General features: G+C 39.7%; 1 protein-coding gene across 8 annotated transcripts in view; it reads right to left on the reverse strand.

Annotated features, from left to right (window-relative positions):
- The window catches only part of LOC124171921 (IQ motif and SEC7 domain-containing protein 2), a 251,094-nt gene that overhangs the window by 25,375 nt on the left and 205,406 nt on the right, over nt 1-20,313 (reverse strand). The gene's annotated exons all lie outside the window — the stretch shown is intronic.

Below are 20,313 nucleotides of genomic sequence, written 5' to 3' on the forward strand. Positions count from 1 at the left end.
TAACATTTGAAAGCCACCTAAATAATGTTTATGTACCATCTTTTGTATTTTTCCGGGAATTGAAGGGGGCCCTTGATCTGCCACTGCAAATGACCATTTGAGATTCGTGTTTGTTCCGATAACTCCTTGGATTCAGGAAAATATCTCCAACGCGATTCCATAATCCACAATATCCACACCGGGCCATTCACTTCACATCCCACGAGAATTTTCGAATTATGAGAAGTGCCTCCAAAAATATAAACACCTTAAATCGTGTTTTCATAGGAATTATTTACAAATTCAGCATTTGAAAATCATGAATGTCAAAATACTTATTCGATTTAGAATGTGATATTGCACATGGAATAGCGTTTAGGGACTACAGGCCTTATGAAGAAAAATATCCGAAATTACATTTGAGTTGTTTTATAATTAAAGTAATCTTATGAACCCATTCTTTAAATTTCCACAAGTGCTTCAGAAAACTTCGTTACTCAAATCCGCGATGACTTCCCACTCGCGCCAAAACTCTTTTTTTTACCGGAAGGAAAGTAAGTCCTCGCTCGACGCTCGGGGTGCGCGTTGTTATTCGCAGTGGACGATTGATTCAGCGGCATTGTGAATTCGGGACTAAGAAAAATTTCGGCTCATGAGTGGTAAAATTTTTGTGTCTGGGACTGCAAGCACTAACGAACGACATTTGCAGCTGGAACCCGCATAGAGCTCTGGATATGCACGCCACTTATCTTCGTGGGGAGACGGTCGACTGGGGGCCAAAGCGAAATGTGTTTAACAAGGGGGCAGCGGCGAGGGAGACGGGCCTCGTCACGGGCGACTGGAATAGTGGAGGCCACGTGCTGGGGGAGGGGGTAATGCCATCCTGCCCCCACCCCTCCACCCAAGCAATAGGCGCCATCGCGAACAAGTTTGTTGTCGCTTTATCACACATCCCACAGAGGCCGACAAGATATGTTTATCAACACATTTCCAAGTGCTTTCGAAAACAGGTACATACTAAGTTTTACACCAGGGTACGAGAACAAACAAATATTTTCTAATAACCAGCAATTATTGAAACCTTTAGGGGAGTTCAGAAGCGTAAATGACAATAACAGCTGCCACGAGCCAAGAGGATCTGGGTTCGGATTAAGAATAGGGTAATGATTTTTCAGTAAGAATTTCGAACAAAACAAGACACGATTACCAACACTCATTCCCTCAGTAAATTGCAAATTTCAGAGGGATTCGAACCTGCGAACTTCAAATAATATTGAAATCATGAATTATTCTCTCGAGGAAGTACGTAATCTAATGACAAGACATAAATCAGCGTTAATACCGAGTGACAATATGCTACAAAGTAAGGGTGATAGTCTTTCGATGTACGCCAATAGCATTACGTGACTGGTACAGCCGGAAGAGAGATAAATATTCTAATTCTCATAAGGTAACCCTAGGGAATAAATAATCACTTAATACCATAAAAGGCAAAACAAAGAGATAAAAGTATTATGAAGTAGGGGCTTAGATGTCCAAGTTAAGAATCCCTGCCGTAAAATAACCCTCGAGGAAATTTCTGGAAAGGGTCTATTAAGCGAGACAAATGAAAAAATAACACACGAAGGCTATGTACACCTCTATCCGCGGGCTGTCACGGGAATATTTAAAACGGAACTCGCTGTCACACCCACAATCCACCAACGTACAGTTCTATCGAAAGTTACCTTTCGCGCGAACAAATATTTGCCTCGGAGGGTAATATCATCGCTGGAAATCGCTACGACTGCAAATCATCATCCAGGACCCGGTTAGCTCAAAATTCCAATCGATCCGAATTCACTATCCCTTTAAACACAATCCACGGAAGGGCCACGAATTTCTAACCAAACCACAACCACACCGCTATCGCACACTTCAACACGGAAAGGAGTAAAAGACTCGCGAAATAGAAGATGCACGGGCGCTGAGTACAAGACTCACCCGACGATGAACCCGGACACGCAGATGATCATTTCTCCGGTCCCCGAGGTTCCAGGCTAAAAGGAGTTTCTCTCGTCGAGTGCTTCAGCTCAGGGTCAATGTCGGGAGGCGACTGGCGAGCAAGGTGGGACTGAGCCGGCAGATGGATCTCTCGGGGGCAGGTGCTGGGGGCGAGGGGCAGGTGTTCCCTGGGCGTCGCGTGCCCCCCATCCACCGGCAGATGTGCCACCGGCCCCCCCACCAAATCTGGATTCCCTCGCACAAGGAGGATTCATACTGCCGTGGAGAACACCGGATTCCCTCAGAGCCCCCCCCCCCCCCCCCCCCGAGGGGATACTTCACGACCGACACAGTCAAGAAGTGTCTTTCTTATTCAACTAACTCGCAAGTTACCACGAACCTACTTCCAAAGAGTATCGTCAAGTGCAGATAGTTTATAAAAGACTGAACGCTCTAAGGCCGTATACCAGTTGAAAGAATTAAATTCTCGAAGGCCGTATTCTTGCTGGGCAAAACAGGGAAGGATTGGGAAATTAGAGAAGATATCAGAGGGAAGAAATACAACAATCGGTTGCATTTCTTTCCACTTCCCAAACCTTCCCCGTATTGCCCATAGCACGGCCTTGGGGAATTTAATTCTTTCAGCAGATAGTTTAGATCATTAAAATGAAATAAGAGAGATAAACTGTAGAACAGATTCAGAATTTTGTTTTTACGCAATCGATAAGATGCTACAATGGCAGCTTTATGACGAATTAATAGGTTAGTTGACTTGTGATGTAGCCTAATAACTTACGCATTCCTTAAAGCATATTTCTGAATTTTCCTAGTACTGATCACTCCCAGCCAAACACCTAGAGGTGGCTCGCAGGGTATTATGTTGATGTAGATGTAATGTCTGTTTTTTCCCGGCGAAAAATGGCAGTGAAGATTTCTTGGGTTACGCACCGGGTAAGGTCCTCCAAGGAAGGAGACATGGGGGACCTTATCCGAGAAATCTGCAAATAGTACGTTACCAGACATTATTATAGATTTCACACGCTAACTCCGTGGTTTGGATAGGTGAGGATAGAGTTCACCCCGAACTAAGCTACATAAATGTGAAATACATTCTGAAGGTAGGAGGGCCAATTTCTTTTCCTGGGCCACCTCGCACTTCCGAGGATACTATACCGCAACATTGTACAATATGAGATGGTAATGAACTTTAGACGAAATACAGCGATGGCCAGTTGAATGAGAAACGAACCACATCGCATAATACGAAAACCAGGAGTTATTCTTTCGAGGAATTATGCAATCTAATGACAAGACATAAATGAAAATTAATATCGAGTGACAATAAGCTACAAAGTAAGGGTTATTAGGAAGGAGGCTATTAGGAATTTTTTTTTGCTTGGGGTGCCCGAAGGCCCGGGAACCTATTGATAAATATGGTGTTCTGACAACTTCAACCCTTCAAGGATTGTGGCATAGACTTAAGAAACGAGGGAGTCCGATTCATTAATTGTATTGTAGGAAGGTCCTCAAGATGAAAACCCTTTGAAAATTATGCCAAGAAAATTGGACGATTAATTACTTGGCGTAAATTTATTCCGGGAAAGAGAGATAAACACAACGACTTCCACATAGTTCATAAACATTTACCACTACGCAATCATACTCAGTAATCCACCAACCCTATCTGAGCTGAGTCAGTTAAAACAATCAAGAGAATCGAATCGACGAGAAAAAATCGAAGTATTGCGCATTACTCTACTCCCCAGGAACGCGCTTCAACCTATCTTTTAATAGGTTTCATGATGTATAAACGTCCATTAACGAAAAATGATGGCGATACCAGGGAATGACAAAGGATACTTTCGAATATTAGGCTACTGACATTTCAGTCTCCAAATAAACATCTTAAGCCACATATGCTTCTCAATATCCTCCATTCCAGAGTATGTTTTTAGGTTGATCGAGGTGGAATTCCTGCGGGTGGGCCGAACGTGCTAAATTTGATACTTCCGTCCGCCTCCTACCTTGAGGTCTCGTCGGCACTTGCAAAATCACCCTTCAGACGACACCGGAAACTCTTGAGTAGCCAATATTGAAGTATACGACCACCTCTGCTTTGAAATAACTTTTCCGTTTCCAAACTTCGATGTAATTAGGTTGTTTTTAAAAATATGATATGAAAAAAATGCTATTTACCAAAACCAAATTGAAAATTTAAAATTTTGTAAATAATATGTTTAGTTAATTTATTTATTATTTAATGACACATTGCAAATAGGCCAATGGCCAGGTTGCAAGTAATTAGCATTTAAAATGTAACGGCTGCACGATGAAGGATATCCTTCGATATTTTTGTTTGCCTCGTAATGTAATCATAGTGTAGGCTTTACATTTTAGCTGCTAACTACTTGCAACCTGGCCATTGGCATGTTTAAAATGTACCATTAAATTATAATAAATAAATAAACTATAAGTACGTATTATTTACAAATTTTGAAAATTTCAATTTAGTTTAGGCAAATATCATTGTTATTTTTATCATACAATTTAATAACACCAAAGCTTAGACACGAAAAAGTTATTTCAAAGCAGCGTTGGTCGTACAAGAAAGTGAGGATCATATAAAGCTTTTCTCTATTCTCTATCAATAATCACTAACCCTTTAAAACTCACCACTAGCCAAAAATGATTATTTACTCAAGATTTAATGAGAGAAATAATTTTTTGTTAAACTCTGGGTCGTAAAAAATACACCACACTTTATTTTCATCGGCGGAGTTGTAACTGAACTCACAACCCTGCCATTATGGCTCATAATTTCTCGTAGTTTCGGCGACGGTAGTTATGAAGACACGGCCACGAGCCACGGCCTGCCGCTCGGTGGATAAAAACTAGGGATGAGTCGATTCCACTTTTTTCGATCCCAGTTCTTTCAAATCGATTCCAAATTCCGATTCCATCGATTCTTATTCATACTAAGAGGTGGGATATTGATTTGTATGGAGCATTGCTGTCATTAAAATTTCATTAATTGAATGGAATAAAATAACAAATATAATTAAGTGGCCCAAAAAGAATTTTATTAAAAATAGCGAATTAGTATTATATAAATATATCCACAGCTTTAATAACATAATAAACGCTTTAACTGTTTCAGACAAAAATTGTTAACTCAATAGTTTACACTGCCAATAACTGAGGTGCTGCGTGGCATTTAATCCTCAAGCATATAGTCTATTTTCAAAATTTTCACCTTCCTGGAATCGATGTAATCGGAATCGACATTGGGCGGTCGATTCTCGAAACCGATTTCGAGCCCGAGAATCGGTGGAATCGATAATCGACATTTGGAATTGGCCCATCCCCAGTAAAAACCGTAGAAACCTTTACTGAGATAAAGGTCTAGGGGTGGTATATTTCAGGTCTGCCGCGTGAACGGCGGTGACAATCACAACAGTTGCCAGGGGAAAAAATTCCAATGCACTGGTAATAAAACCACAGACCTTAGGTCACGGGCCACTGAAAAATCTGTTATATGAAAAGGAATAGCCCAAGGTCCGAGGTTCGATTCCAGGTTATGGGGAATTTTATGCTCATGGAAAATAGTGTGAATGAGGGTTTGGTACTCAAAAGTCGATAATAAATCAAGAATAACCAGGCACATCCTCGCTCCGAAAGACGACGAAACCAGAGAGAACTGAAAGCTAGATAATACAAAATATTTCACATACACATGAAATACAATCCTTTCATTAGCGCTTGAGAGTGTCAGGCGTTGATGGCCAATTCCCGCCTATATTCACGAATGACGCACGGCGCGCCGTGGCAACCCGGTAAAAGAAAAGTTCCGAAAATGACGAAACCAGGAGAGATAAGATAGATAAGAACCACAGACATAACCCGATACGTTGGGGAAAATTCGGACGAAAACGGGAGAAAATAAATAAGTAATTGTGAACATATGCTTGGCGGAAATTCATTATTCGTCACCACGCCATCCCATATTCCTTCAAAATTTTAATTCCGATATGCTCCATACCATTTATCAATAGTTCTGTCCTAAATAGGTACCAGCTATCTATATTATTGTAATATCTGCACCCTCGAAAACTTACTACAAATAACAGATTTTACATAAACTTCAATTTAGACGCATTACTTGAAACTACATGGCATCCGGGACACGAAATTCGTGACCCGCCATTTAGATAAAATGGTATGCTATGCTATTAAAGGGACGACTCTAGCAATGGACTATCACAACCAGTACACGAAATACACAGAGATTCTGATGTCCACAGAAGTGTCGAAGTCCTGATGATATCCATGGCATATTCAGCACGTGGGTTATTCCATGCCTTCTAGTATCTTAACACCCACAATAATCTCATCAAAATAAATACGATAATAACATAGAAAGATATCAAACGACAAGAAAGTATGCATCGTCACGCACGCAATCAAAAGCGGCGATAAAAACTTCCATCGATCGACAAGCCGATGTCAATCTGATTTCTCAAGGGGAAAAATCTTGAGGTTTGGCGGGACAAAACGATAACCAGAAGCATCTAGTGAAACAAATTCAGAGCAGATTCAGAACGGAAAGAAGCGACTACTCGCAACCACTGCTTGTGCTCCAGGTATTTTAGTTAAGAGATGAGATAAATCTCATTTTCTCCTGTCAGACAATACCTGGTGTCCAGCAGCGCACTACCTTACGTAAATAAATATAAACAACAACGCCATGAAAATAAAGCAAAGCAACAAAATTAATGAAAAACTTATATATCAAACCATAAATGATATAAAAAACTTACAGTATATGAATCGGAAAACAAATATTGGATTGTTATTCATTTCCGTTTTTCACAATACGCGTACGCAAGTTAATGAACTCCATTTTTCGGTATAATTTGCTTCATCATCATCACTGGTCAACTATAATGCACGAATGCATGGATTTCTTAAACATATCAGGACTCAGGATGACGCGATTTTACCCTCTGAGATTGTGGACTCCCATCAGAGAATTCGCGGGGAAACTTCTCCAGTAGTCTAAACAAATAATCCGAATTAAGCCAAAACACACATGCGGCTATAAAGATTGGGAACGGAACGGGATTTGGTTGAGCTAATTCACTGAAAGCACAATCCCAGCTGCCCTCAAGACTGAATGGACAAAAACTCGCGGAGCAATCAGATTCCTCTCACTGCAGTTCTCAAGATCACCTGCAGATAACAGCCACCTAGATGACAGCAGTCGATAAGCGAGCTCATTTATTATAGCATAAATTTCATCCGGGACTAAACAAAGAACAGGCGGCGGGAAAGTTTTCAAAGAAAATGTATGCTGTAGTCGGGGTGCGAAACTCTCACGATTTAATTAAGCTCATCAATCTTAACATATTCCGGTCAAACATGAAAAATCTGAATTTGGGAAATGCGATAATTTGTTGCAAGAGTAAGACGCCCTTCTCCCGTTAAATCTTTCCCAGAATATATACTTAATATTCGGAATTAATCGGAAACTTTAAGGTCACCGCCAGATTTAATTTACATATCATGTAAGTTTTTACCACTTGTTTCGAAGTATAATGAGATTGTTTTGGGGTCTGGAGGGTAAAAAATCTAACTTTTCAAGTTCCACATGCCAACGCTTTCGGGATACATATATTTTTGCCTTGTTAAGGCAATGGATGATAAGGGCTTGAACATTATTATTCTGTTTTCGTGGCATGTACGTTAGCATTTCAGTTGATCGCTTATCCAGCCTAAGTCCTTGAAAACGTCCAAGACTTCTAATCGAATGCACCACTTGGAATCGCGGATCGTTTAATGTTGAGACTGAACGCGAAGCCTTTTATGCACCAAAATGCATGCTATTTTAGATAAACTAAAAAATTCATACTTATTTTACTTTTTGTATGGCATGGAGAAGTTTATTCTTAGAGACATTAAACTTAAGACGCATGCGTGTGCTCGGTAACTGTTTTTTAAACAAATATACTCACTCATTGCAACACATCTTAAAGGAGGCAATGTACCATTTAGATTTGGATCCTTTGAAGCGAGGTTACCGCGACTCCGAGTCAGATGGTCATATGAACTTGGATACAAGTGACTTATATACCCATATTTTATTGAGATGTATTAGAAAACGAACAACCAACGTGTTAAATTAAAATAACACACTCTCTTTACAGGTATTCTCTATTCAGAGCCTGTTTGAAATTATTTGGATAGCGCTAACTAAAATATTATACAGCCGTACCTGAAACTTGAAAATATTAGAAAAATAATGCAACGCTACATTAAGTTGTTAAAACATCGTTGTCATCTTTCGCGGTCCATATGTTGTCAATTAATAACAATTTTGGGTTAACCCGCGTCTTGTGGCTTAAAAGTCAACGTTTCTTTTCCTGCGCCGGGGACTTCTTCGGGACTAATGTGATGGCGTGTACGTGGGCACTGTCCTGAAGAAGTCCCCGGCAGAGGGGAAGAAATGTTGACTTTTAACCCAAAAGTTTTATAAGTTGACGACGCTAAATGGTTACAATGGCTTCCAGTTAAAATAGAGACAGTAAATAGAAAAAATCATTATCTACGGTTTTCATGCACCGCAGCTTTACCGCAGAAATAATAAAAACAGAACTCATAGAATGCTAAAATATTAGGTAATGAACAGTCCTAAGGGTCTCATGAAATTGCTTTCTAGCTGAGCGCTGTCGACCCCTGCTTCAAACCACCGCGATGGCGGCATAATTTGAAGCGAAGCTAGTTGCGCGACGCGGAAGGACAAGTCATGGCGGAACTGAGAGCACATATCACACGGTGAGGCACCGCTGCCCACAATCGAAATTGATTCGAGGCGCAGGCGGCATGGGGAAGGGGAACCGCGGAGGTGACGCTCGAACAAATATTTGGTCACGTCTCCAACGCACGGCGGAGAGAGGCGTTCCTAAGCCGATGGCCCACATTGTTCTTCCATTGTGCGCACGCAGGCGGATGACCCACATGGAAAGGCAAGCACAACACGGCGGCAAAGCCGACCGCCGCCGCGTCCGCTTGCAATCGGAAGGTGCAACCTTAGAGTCACTCCAAAATAAAACAAGTTTCTTAACTCGACGCTTATAGTTTATGGTCTGACATTACTTATGGTTTACTTTAATTATTATAAGCTATACATACACTCCAATAAGTGTGGAGTATCCAATTGCATTCATTTTATGCAACGCCGACCACCGCGTCCGATTGTATTGGTAGGTGCAACCTCAGAGTCACTTCAAAATAAAACACGATCGTAAACTCCACGCTTATAGTTCATAGTCTGATATTGTTTATGGTTCACTTTAGTTTTTATACAGTACACACACACACACACACACACACACTAGAATAAGTGTGGAGTTTACAATTTTGGGTGTACAATACAGGTGTTTTATAACAAAGTCAACCAAGTATCGCCTTAGAAGATTTCTTATACTAAGAGTAACAATAACAATTTTACAATAACAATGGTAGAAAAGCACTTATCTATCAAATACTGAAATAATAATGTGCGATCAGCAACAATTTTTAATCTGATAATCACAATGTAAAAACATATTCAAGCTAAATTGAAACCCGGGTAGGATTAGAATTTATGCAGCTGAAAATTTCACAAAATTATTTCAGTATGGACAAATCCACTCCATCTCGCTGGAAACTCCCGATTTTACGCATCTAGTAATTATTCACAATTTTAATTGAACACAAACTGACCCTTCGACGGTTGGCCGTGGGGGATAATTAATAAAGAAGCGCTCTTCTTCCGCAGCTATAATACAAATTACTACTACACAAATTCCAACGATAAAGCTCAATTGTTTTCAATAACAACTTCGCCTTTAATTCACCAAAAGTACTTATGACCATGTATTCCTCTTTTATCAAAGACTTTTTGGGGCAATTACAAAAAACATTCCCTGAATGGAGTGCGCCATCCAGGTGAGAGTCGAACCCGCAACGTTTAGGCTTCCAAGCCAAGAAATAACCCCCACTGGCCAGAGTAGGAGAGGGCTATCATTGTCCTCTGCGTATGAAGTAAAGATTAGAACTCCAAAGCCATCCATATGCCCGTGAATGGAAAGCTCTCTCGGGCTGGATAATTAGATGCGGGGGAGTTCATTTTGAACAAGGATTATTCTTTACTATTTTTACTAATTTGCTACTTTAATTGCTTTCCCTCCACATCAGAACTTAAGGAGAAGTGACATCATGTTTTGAAAACTACAAAGGGAAATCATTACTATCGCTCAACCAGCCGTATTTTATCTTGATTTCTAGAAATATTACATTTTTTAACTGATGCAATCACCAAGGTGTAATTTCGGAGACACAGAACAGCTTCTGGTCAACTGTGGACACTCAAATATAAACATTGTACTTCATAATCCGCACTTAAGCAAAGGGATCACTTAAGTACACATTTTTGTGGAAGGGGATCTGAAATTTTCTTTAGCGATGACTCCAATGAAGCACACGCTGTAAATCAATGTCACTGTACAAGTAATATTCCAACATGCAGCGATGACATGCGAACCGTGCTGTCAGTGCCATAGGCATATCACCTCTGGCCCACTGGATTGGATTAGGGATCAGCTTATTAGCTGCACTTCCTGACGGGCGACCTAGTTTTAAATCTTGGTCAAAGCTTTTACGCTCTTACGTGGGAAAATGAATTTTTAAGCCTCTCCGTTCTGCTATTTCCCTAACTTTGTGCTCATTACTAAATCTACCGTAGCAAGTCGAGTCTTGAAAAGTTTCATAGAAATTATCTTAAAATAGAACTGGGTTAGAACTAGCTACACACATCGATGTTTGCATAATTTCAAGGAGTTGCTGAAATAAACAGACTCGTGCCTCCAAATTGCTAAATGAATTAGAATAAGATTCTCCACTTAAATGCATGAGAAACTATTTTTCAGGACTGATCAGGTTTAAAACACTAGTATTTTAAATACAAGTATATTTAAATATTTTGTAACGTGTAATTGGAATTTCAAATACACGACAGGAACGTAACTTGTACTTTGAATTTCAAATACAAATTCTTGGTATTTTCACATTCTAAAATAAAAATACATTCGTAAAATACTGAAACAGCTCTGATTACACATCTGTAGCATTACGCTTCACAGATTACTTCGTTTTTGTAAGAATCGTTTACTTCATGGCTGCAACTATCCATAACGTGCCAAGAAAGCTTATTTTCTTTTAAGATCGCTTAGTTTCCATACAAACGTAATTTGTATTTCAAAATGTATTTAGAGCGGTATTTTGTATTTCAAATACTCCTCGGCCTGTATTTCGCCCAACCCTGACTATTTTACAAACATACTTTTACTTACATTTATTTACAGCGTTCTTTGCGTTATAATAGGATGACGAGATTAAGATAAAACGAATAGACATACGAACAGAAAATGCGAAGATAATAATTTCTGAAACTACCACAGACAAAATAGAGAAATATATGATATGAAACGATATTTATATCAGCAGAGAAGGCATTTTGGCTTCATTTTTTTCGATTTTTACAGGTTAAACGGTATTATCAATGCTCGAATAGAAATGGTGGGCATGTATTTCATCATATGTTCCGTAATTCCACGTGTTGTATGGCGCGATGCATTCTAAATGATATCTCAAACAAGCTGCTTCCAAACGTACAAATTTGCGTTACGTTTTGCTCTACAGTGCACGCAGGTAATGCTGGTGAAAAAACCCGGTCTACCACATTTGTTGTGGCTTCAAGGGCATTATGAGGAATTAGAAGTCGTAATAAACACACGCTAAGCTTGGAATGCTTGTGAACCACCCGTATCAGCCATAAAGGTAAACTAGCTGCGGTTTTCACTCAGCCATTCAATTTGCCTAATTAGGATAAAGCATTGTTACGCATCCCAAATGTCCCTATTTTCATTTTCGTACTTCTAAGGTTCTCTTTCAGCGAATCCTAATTTACAATTAGTGGGGTAGCCAGGAATTTCGTTCGGGGGGCGGATCCAAAACCAGGGGGGAAAATCTTTGAAAAACAGGATAATAGGTAGAGAGTTTTAAACTAATTTTAACACTTTTCATAATTGAAAAAAACCTCATTTGTCACAGAAATCTTTTATAACTTCATGATACTTAAATATTTTTTCTTTTCTTTTATGAAGGAAAGTGATTGTGCTTTTATATTTCGGGGGAGAGGGAGGGGTCCGGACCCCCTGGACCTCCACCCTCAATACGCCACGGTTTACAATTATCCAGAACGATTACTTCCTAAAATATTTGCGCCGAATTCTAATTTACAACTGCCTTGAACAGTTATTCCTTGAAAATTTTTAACCCACGGAAAATTATGTAGTACCGAGCAAAAAAGCCGAAAAATTGTAAAGTTACAAGCATACATCCGCTTTCAAAAGAATATGGAACAACAGTGACCGCTACAATTCAAGGATTCACGGCATGCGGCAACATAAACCTTCGTTACATTCACCGCCTTCGACCGCCGTCTTCTGGCTAGCAGCCCAGAAAAAAAGTTATGGCGTGCTGCGTTACTTCCGTGCAGTGATATTTCACACAGGTCTTTCCAACATCGCCCACGAGACCCTAACGGAACACAAATACCTATTCTGTTTTGCAGTCAACCTTTCTCCGTGGGTTATATATTTTGTGTATATTCATCTGCGAAAGTAGGAAGTGCAAAAGAAGTAGCACAATTTTTCAAATTAATTCGTTCACGTCTAGCAAATCATATTAATTCTACGGTATAAAATGGTTTGTAGCGTGCTACTTTTGGAACAAACTGGAAGATACTTATATGAAACAATATAAAGACTAACGTAGATGCCCACTCATTTTTAATACTATTCTCAAAAATCTCGAAGTAAATGATACCATAGAGTAAGTATATACCTACTCTATGATGGTACTTAATCGATAAAGGTGAAATGAAATACTAATCCGTTACATAGCTATTATTAGGATTAAACCCTTAAAAGTATGAAAAGAAAGAAAAAATATGCAAAGACAAACAAAGAACAATGGGCATTAATCTTGGAAAAGAAAGAAAATGCAACAATTCTATAAAATTATTGCAAAAAATTGCAAATGATTAACTTAACAAATATGCTTGTTATATGAGGATGATACTCGAAACATCCGAAATTTTTAAATTTAATTCTGGAATATTGCACCTAACTTATCAGATTCTTAACGCTGAAATTCCAATCCGTACGACTTGAATCAAGCATTCAAACGATTAGGTATTTGTTATTCACCAAAAAATACATTAATATGGGAAAGAAAAAGTGACACGTAGTGTCAAGAGGAAAATAGGTGTTTAAGAAATCACATGATGATGAGAGAACGACGAATCATAGCCGTGCGATGGCCTTAAGAATTAATGGAGTCCTGAGTTGCCATTTACAATAGGTCGCGGACTAAAAAACTTAGTGCAAACCTTTACAGAACTCCCGACTGTTTTTATAGATAAGTGTGCGACGTTAGCATGCGCTGACAATGTGGGTATAATGGTCAGAGATGAAAATGTTTTTTCATCACTACGCTGATGATGCGCGCAAGTGCCATATGGCATCTGGGTTAACCTCCTAAACATTTCCGCTCTTAACCGCTCTGCAGAGAGAGTAGTTCATGTCAACACAACGTTCTGTCCTTCGACGGAAAACGTTGCCAGAGGGGCGAATAATTTTGCTATTTCCATCAGAGGTATACACTGCCTTTAAACAGAGAATTAGCCCACAGATATTTCGCAATGGCAAAATATTCGTCCATGAAAAAAACCTTCATCTAAAAATTGAGAGCGAATGGTGACACTCTCCAGATGTAGAATGGCTCTGTGTACTCAACACGAGTCTGGTAAATAGATGGCTAGACACGTAGTTTTTGCAAGCGAGCGGAGGGGTTTCAAAGAATGAATATCATTGTGAGCACGCCAAGGGTCAAGCCTAAAAAAGTTCGTTTCAGCCCATTTCATTTATTAGCTGATGAAACGTAAGCATTACAATAAAGAACGTTTACTTTATGAAATTAATTGGGATGGGAAATTTTTTACATTGACTAGTCAAAATAAGCAAGCTTCATTTCTTCGGTCAATAGAGAAAAAAACAAAGTTAGACAAACAAAGAAAGGCCTTTATTTGATACAAATTATTAGTAAAAAGAGACTTTTGAAATAAAACGATCCTTTGAGTAAATTAGTGAAGGCATAAATATTTTTCTTTAGAGGAGACAATAACTAAAAGGAACTGCAATAAAGAGGGGTATCGCAGATTAGCTGTGGGAAAAATCAGGCATTAAGCGCTGGGATCATCTCTGGCATCATACTCTTTGGTAAGGTCATCACCTTGTGCGTTGGGCAATGTCAGAAAGACTAAAAAATGCGATAACATTACACAATTGGCAACTGCATTTACATTCATTACATATACATGTACCCATTCAACTCGTAGATATTTAAAGGTAAAGATAAAATTTTTTGAAATAAGTACCCCAGGTTAAAGTCTCCCGAGAGAAAAAACTTAAACGTTAGAGGAAAATAATATGCACAACCAAGATCACTGCTTTTAAAGGTTGAGAAGGAAATAATCGTGGAGGAATGTAAAATTTCCAACATCAGAAATGTTCTCCATTGGAGTTTCATGGGCTAGCTACGATTTCTCCTCGGCGTTTGTGACACAGGTACCGTTTGAAAGGGTAAACTTTGACTTTCTCTTAAGGACACTGCGATATTTCCAGATATGAGGAAAGAGTAGGGAAGTAATTGAGATCAAATAGAAGAAGTACACCGATCTGGGAAGGAACTGGCAGGTAGCAAGAGTTACACTTTGAGAAATTAATGGATAGAGTAGGAAAGAGACTGAAAATGAGTTGCAACACATGGCAACCTACGACATTTCAAAATGGATTTTTCAACTCATTTGTGAATTATGATGCTATTGATGAATGATGTTGCTTCACCATATCATTCAACGAGTACACCTAAGAATTAATAACATCCCGAAGTTTCTCAACAATCACCTGGGCAGTGGCGCAGCGAGGGGCGGGTTTTGGGGGATAAAACCCCTCCCCAGAGCTCAGAGAAATTTTTAAGTTTAATCCCTTTTACTTATTTGGATCAGTATTTCTTATAGAATAGTGTTAGGAATTTATCAAATATCCCTTAGAAAGCCGTAAAACTCGCCATATTGAGCCATTATTCTTAAAAAATTTCTGGAGGAGGGCCCCCGCAACGCCTGCTTACCCTGGTGGGTATGCAATACCCCACACTCCTAAGTATTAGTTACTTAAAACCCCCCCTAGCCTTAATTCCTAGCTGCGCCCCTGCACCTGGGTATAGCCATAATATCTCTGGACGGATTTTAAGATGAGTTAAGAATATTATAAATTACTCCAGTTTATAAAGGTGCTAAAAAGAAAAGGAAAGTATATCGCTCTTTAATAACATTTTATTGAATAATGCCAAGAAATAATTTGAGCCACAGAATCGAATAATTCTGATTCCATGGTTGTCGACCGTCGGTGTTTGCCGAGTTCCTATAAATTCATAGACACTTCGAAGGTGGGCAGATGGTACTTATCATGTGATTCAGAACATAGGGGTGAATGTTCCATGCCCCCGTAATCGGCTAATAAACCAAACTGTTCTCTTTCCCGATGGCAGATCGCCAGGTCATGGAGGACAGTGGTTAAGAGCCAACGCTCCAATTTCGGTTGAAAGAATTCAAACTGGCGATCATGTACCCTCCTCTGGATCATCCACTTAATTAAACGGCCATCGAATGACCATCAACCAGTATAATAGCCGTTAAGAACCCATGGACCATAGGAATAAAGAATGGGACCGATCATCACCGACATTAATAGCTTTTGTCGCATTGAAAATTTTCAAACTTATTGATGACTTCATCCACATTCATATGGTAAACCTCTTACAAGCCACCTCTAATGCGCTCGACAGAAGATTAGTTTCACACAACATGCACCACGCTATAAGTAGATGCGTTTTAGAGTTCATCGCAATAAGACGTGCATATAAGAGGATGTAGATAAGACGAAAAATATATCAAACTATACCTGATAAAACGTTGGCAGCCGGTAAAAAAAATTGAGGAAGAAACGTGAAGTTATTCTTCTTAAGATAATATTAACAATACAAGAACTCATAGCAGTATTTTTAACCTTACATTTTCGCATACAACCAAAATTCATTTTGATGTGATTTGCTTAATTTTGTATAATACATACTAATTTAGGCTAGGGTTATCTCTCATGAAGCATGCGCTATTCTTTGCAAAGTACTAAAGACCACAAAACTACTTACATAATAGTTTCACTTAATAGATCAACGAAAAACAGCAATTCTAGACCAAGCCTACAATCAGCACCTCAAGAGGCTCATCGGTGAACTTCAAATGAGAGTGAGATACACAAAGCGATCGACCCCGCTTACCCTATTCAGCATACGATCTATGACCCATTCCGACCCAGGAGCCGACCACAGACTGCCGCCAAAAAACACCAGCGCGCCAATGTAATTCATGGAGGGGTGTGGGGACCACGCGGCAAAGCCCTTGGCTGGCTTCCCGCCGGCGGCAAACGGGCAATGCCAAAAGAATTATGCCTTAGCAGCACGAAAAACGCGCTAATTAAGTTTGCGACGAGTTGTTTTGAATTTGCGTCAAGTGGATGTCGAAAGGACGATGGGGCCGGAGAGCGGCAATTGGGCATGGCAATGGAGGAAGGTTGAACGTCTAGTCGCTATGGCGACGCTTCAACGACCATCGAAATAAATGCCCCAATTCGGGCACAACGTGCCTTACTCGGCGGGACCTCGCGTTTTCCTCTTAATTCATGACCGGAAGTGCCATTTAATAGAAAAAAAAATAGCAATAAATATAAATTACGATTGACGAAAAAAGTTAGCTTCCCAGTTTCGGGGCCGTTCATAGAAAAAAATAGCGAGGGCTAGACGCCATCTATCATTATTTTGCAGAACTATGACAGCGAACTGCCGCACATATGGCACTGAAATTGAGGAAAGCAGTTTCTTGGCCACATCGACTTTTTCCCGCAGTTTGATGCACTGAATGGTTGAGGCCTTAACTTTGCATATAGTTTTCCCGGAGTTTACTCCTCAATCCCATTCTCCACAATGCCCACGTTGTTTTTACATTCCGATGATTCTTCCTCCACGATTCAGGGTTAGAGCTCACAGAACACGGGTGCAAAGCGCTTGAAAAATCTTGACTACGATAATGCGCGTTTCAAAGTTTAACGTTAATTTTCCCGTTAATTCAAAATCGACCAAACCTCACGCTAATTTTCGTGCTCATTTCGCGCAGTAACGAAACTAGCGAGAATTTTTATAGTTTTCTTTATTCTTATAATATGCACAGTACTTCAGTTTTTTTCAAAACGACGTATGTTTTCTAGCATTCATCAACAAATTTTGCACGCCTGGAAAAGTGCTGCATAAAACCTGAATAAAATGCGAATTTTCAAATGCGGGTTCCATAAAAAATAGAACAAAAAAGTCTTTTCTGTCAGTTGGCGATACAATACAACAGCAAATTTTGAAAACTTCAAGATAATGAAATATACTTCGTATCTTGGACCAACCTTAAATGAAAACAAAATCATTGTGGCCATTTATCCTGGTGATCATCTCTTTGGAAAACAACAGTGAAATCCTAACCAAATAGAGTCTTTCAGTTAGGCTACTTTGCCCTAGCCAGCACTTATCAAGTCAACGCTTAAGAATTCTTTATTATGCATCACCATCAAGTCGAAATATCGGTATCGGATATTAAATTTTGATTTCATTGAATTAGAATTTCCTCCAATTCGGAATACTGAACCTCCTTTTAATTCACTGCTCATTTTCAATTTATTTCCACTACATTAGGAAGAATAATGAGAAAAAAGTTGGATAATTTATAAAACACATTTGCAAGTTAAAAAGAAGAAATATAACGAGAAACTAATAATAATTAACTAATGACAACAAAGTAAGACTTGGTTTCACTAATAGAAGCACACAAAACAAGCAAAAGGAGTAGATCTGGAGTGGTAAGAGAAACGCCATTCTCCAACTTTTCCCCGCATTGTGTTCCAGTGTTCCCTCCAAGTTAACGGTTCAAGTTTCAACGACCGAGTCGAACATGCTAATTCTGAGCTGATGAGACGACTCATGAATAAGAAGGCACAAAATCTTAAGTGAATAATTAAGAGGAAATCACTTATATTCCTTAACCTTCTTTGAAAGCTGTCGTGTCACGAAGACAATAGCACACACAGTTCCAAAAAAATTATTAGATACCCGCGCTGCAATAAAAATGTCTCGCTGAACCAATGGTGCCCTTTTCAGGGGCTGATGACGTCAAATATGCCGAGAAATACAACAGCAAAACACCAACTTCACACAGAATCGTGAACTACCTTATCGGCTGAAGATTGGAACGGGACAAAGACAGTAAATGTTGACTCTTCCCACGCCAAGCAACGCAACTTCTCAGGGTAAAACACGATTATTTGAGGCAGGTACACATGAGCTCGGGGTTAGGTAGCACCCGGCTAGCGAACTAACAGATCACATTGGCGTCAATCCACACCGTTATACATTGAGCCTACAGTGACTTCGCTGATGTTCTTATCGTAGCACGGTCCGCATTCTCAGAAGCGGTGTGAATGGCAATAAACCCAACTGCACCACAAAAACCCTATGGAAGCCTTTGCTGATACTTGTTCAACTTTCCTTATGTACCCACCCACCATTATCTCTCGGATAAGTGAGTAAGCTGGTAAGTAATCACACGACACCGACGTATGAAACTATAATACACAGAACCTTATATTAAAAATCCTATTCATTACGAGGAATAGATGTTTCAAATAAACAGAAAAGTATTGAAACTAGGTATAAATATTTAAAAAGTACGACTGAAGGTTAATATTTCAAAATATTCTTAAAAGTTTTCAACGATAAAACCTCCCAATATCCATCTAAACAACCACTACCGCGATCTACCTCTAATTCCAGTCTCGGAATCTAAAACATGAAACGCTCCTCAAAGCCATGTTACATGGAGCACGTGATTGCACAATCTGACGCGTGTACGAAAGCGCAGACAAAACTGCGTCACGTAAAGCGGTAAATTGCTAGAACGCATGCGAGAACGTATGAACATGAGAAGGCAACATAGCCCTTGTTCTAATTTCATTCGTACATTCGCGCAATCAAAGGCTATGATGAGAAATAAATGCAGTTATAACCTGCGCATTACGTTCCCCGTGTAAAAAGGCTACATCACTGCTGGAAATACAAAAATTCGCTACAAGGTTCATAGTGCACAAAAGAACCTTCCAAGTTGAAACACAGGGGAGGTCTGGGCCCGATGATTCATCCTTCCGGGATATCATGGGCGTCTGTCCTTTACTGTTGGGAGAGCTGTTTCGTGTTGCAGTGGGCGTCGTCAATGCCGCCCACAGCAGAGAGCACGAAATCGCAGTCCTCACAAAAGAGACCAATGTAGGGGAATTCCCAGAAGGAACTATTCACGACACCCTTAAAAGCCCAAATTGGTAGGGCGAAATTGATTTTAATTATATCACTTGAAATTACAACGTAACAATCTAATGCAAATAAAAAAATTAAAAAATATCTAAAAACACGCTCATTCCAAAAATAGTAAAAAAAAGGGTTAATGTCGCTCTCGTGGGGACGACCGATGGTCAGTCCCGCTAATGAGGGTTCAACCTCGACTCCGAGCCTAATCCGACCCTTTTCCGAGGGTCCGAGCTCGCGAGGGACGGACCCAAAACACCGGGAGGGCCCCCACCCATCTGGGCCACGTGTAGTACATTTTACATTTTACAATTCTTTTAGTGCTATCAACAATTTATTGGCTTTATCGTCTTCTTGGTAACTCTAGAAATATGGGCGTTTTTTGATCGACTTTCTACGATGATTTTTAAGAATTTTGTCCAATTTGCGATAAAAATCCCCTTCTGACTTGGCAACGCTGCAGCCATCAACTGTGGGCTGGGTAGTGAAGGTCCTCTCGGACCCAAAGCTCTTGACGCCCGAGAATGACAAACCCTGTTCTGACCTGGGAATTAGAAATACCATGCGAGCCACCTCTAGGGTGTTTGGCAGGGGGTGACCAATCTTCAACATGCAGCATGCAAGATGACCGCCGCATTTCACGTCGCAATTTCATAGAAATATTCTACACATCCATGTAAAGACATAACTTGCGAATGGTTAGTAATTCCTATGGCGAATCCATGCAAGTTTTCACTA

Source organism: Ischnura elegans, chromosome X, assembly GCF_921293095.1.
Source record: "Ischnura elegans chromosome X, ioIscEleg1.1, whole genome shotgun sequence".
Classification (NCBI taxonomy): Eukaryota; Metazoa; Arthropoda; class Insecta; order Odonata; family Coenagrionidae; genus Ischnura; species Ischnura elegans.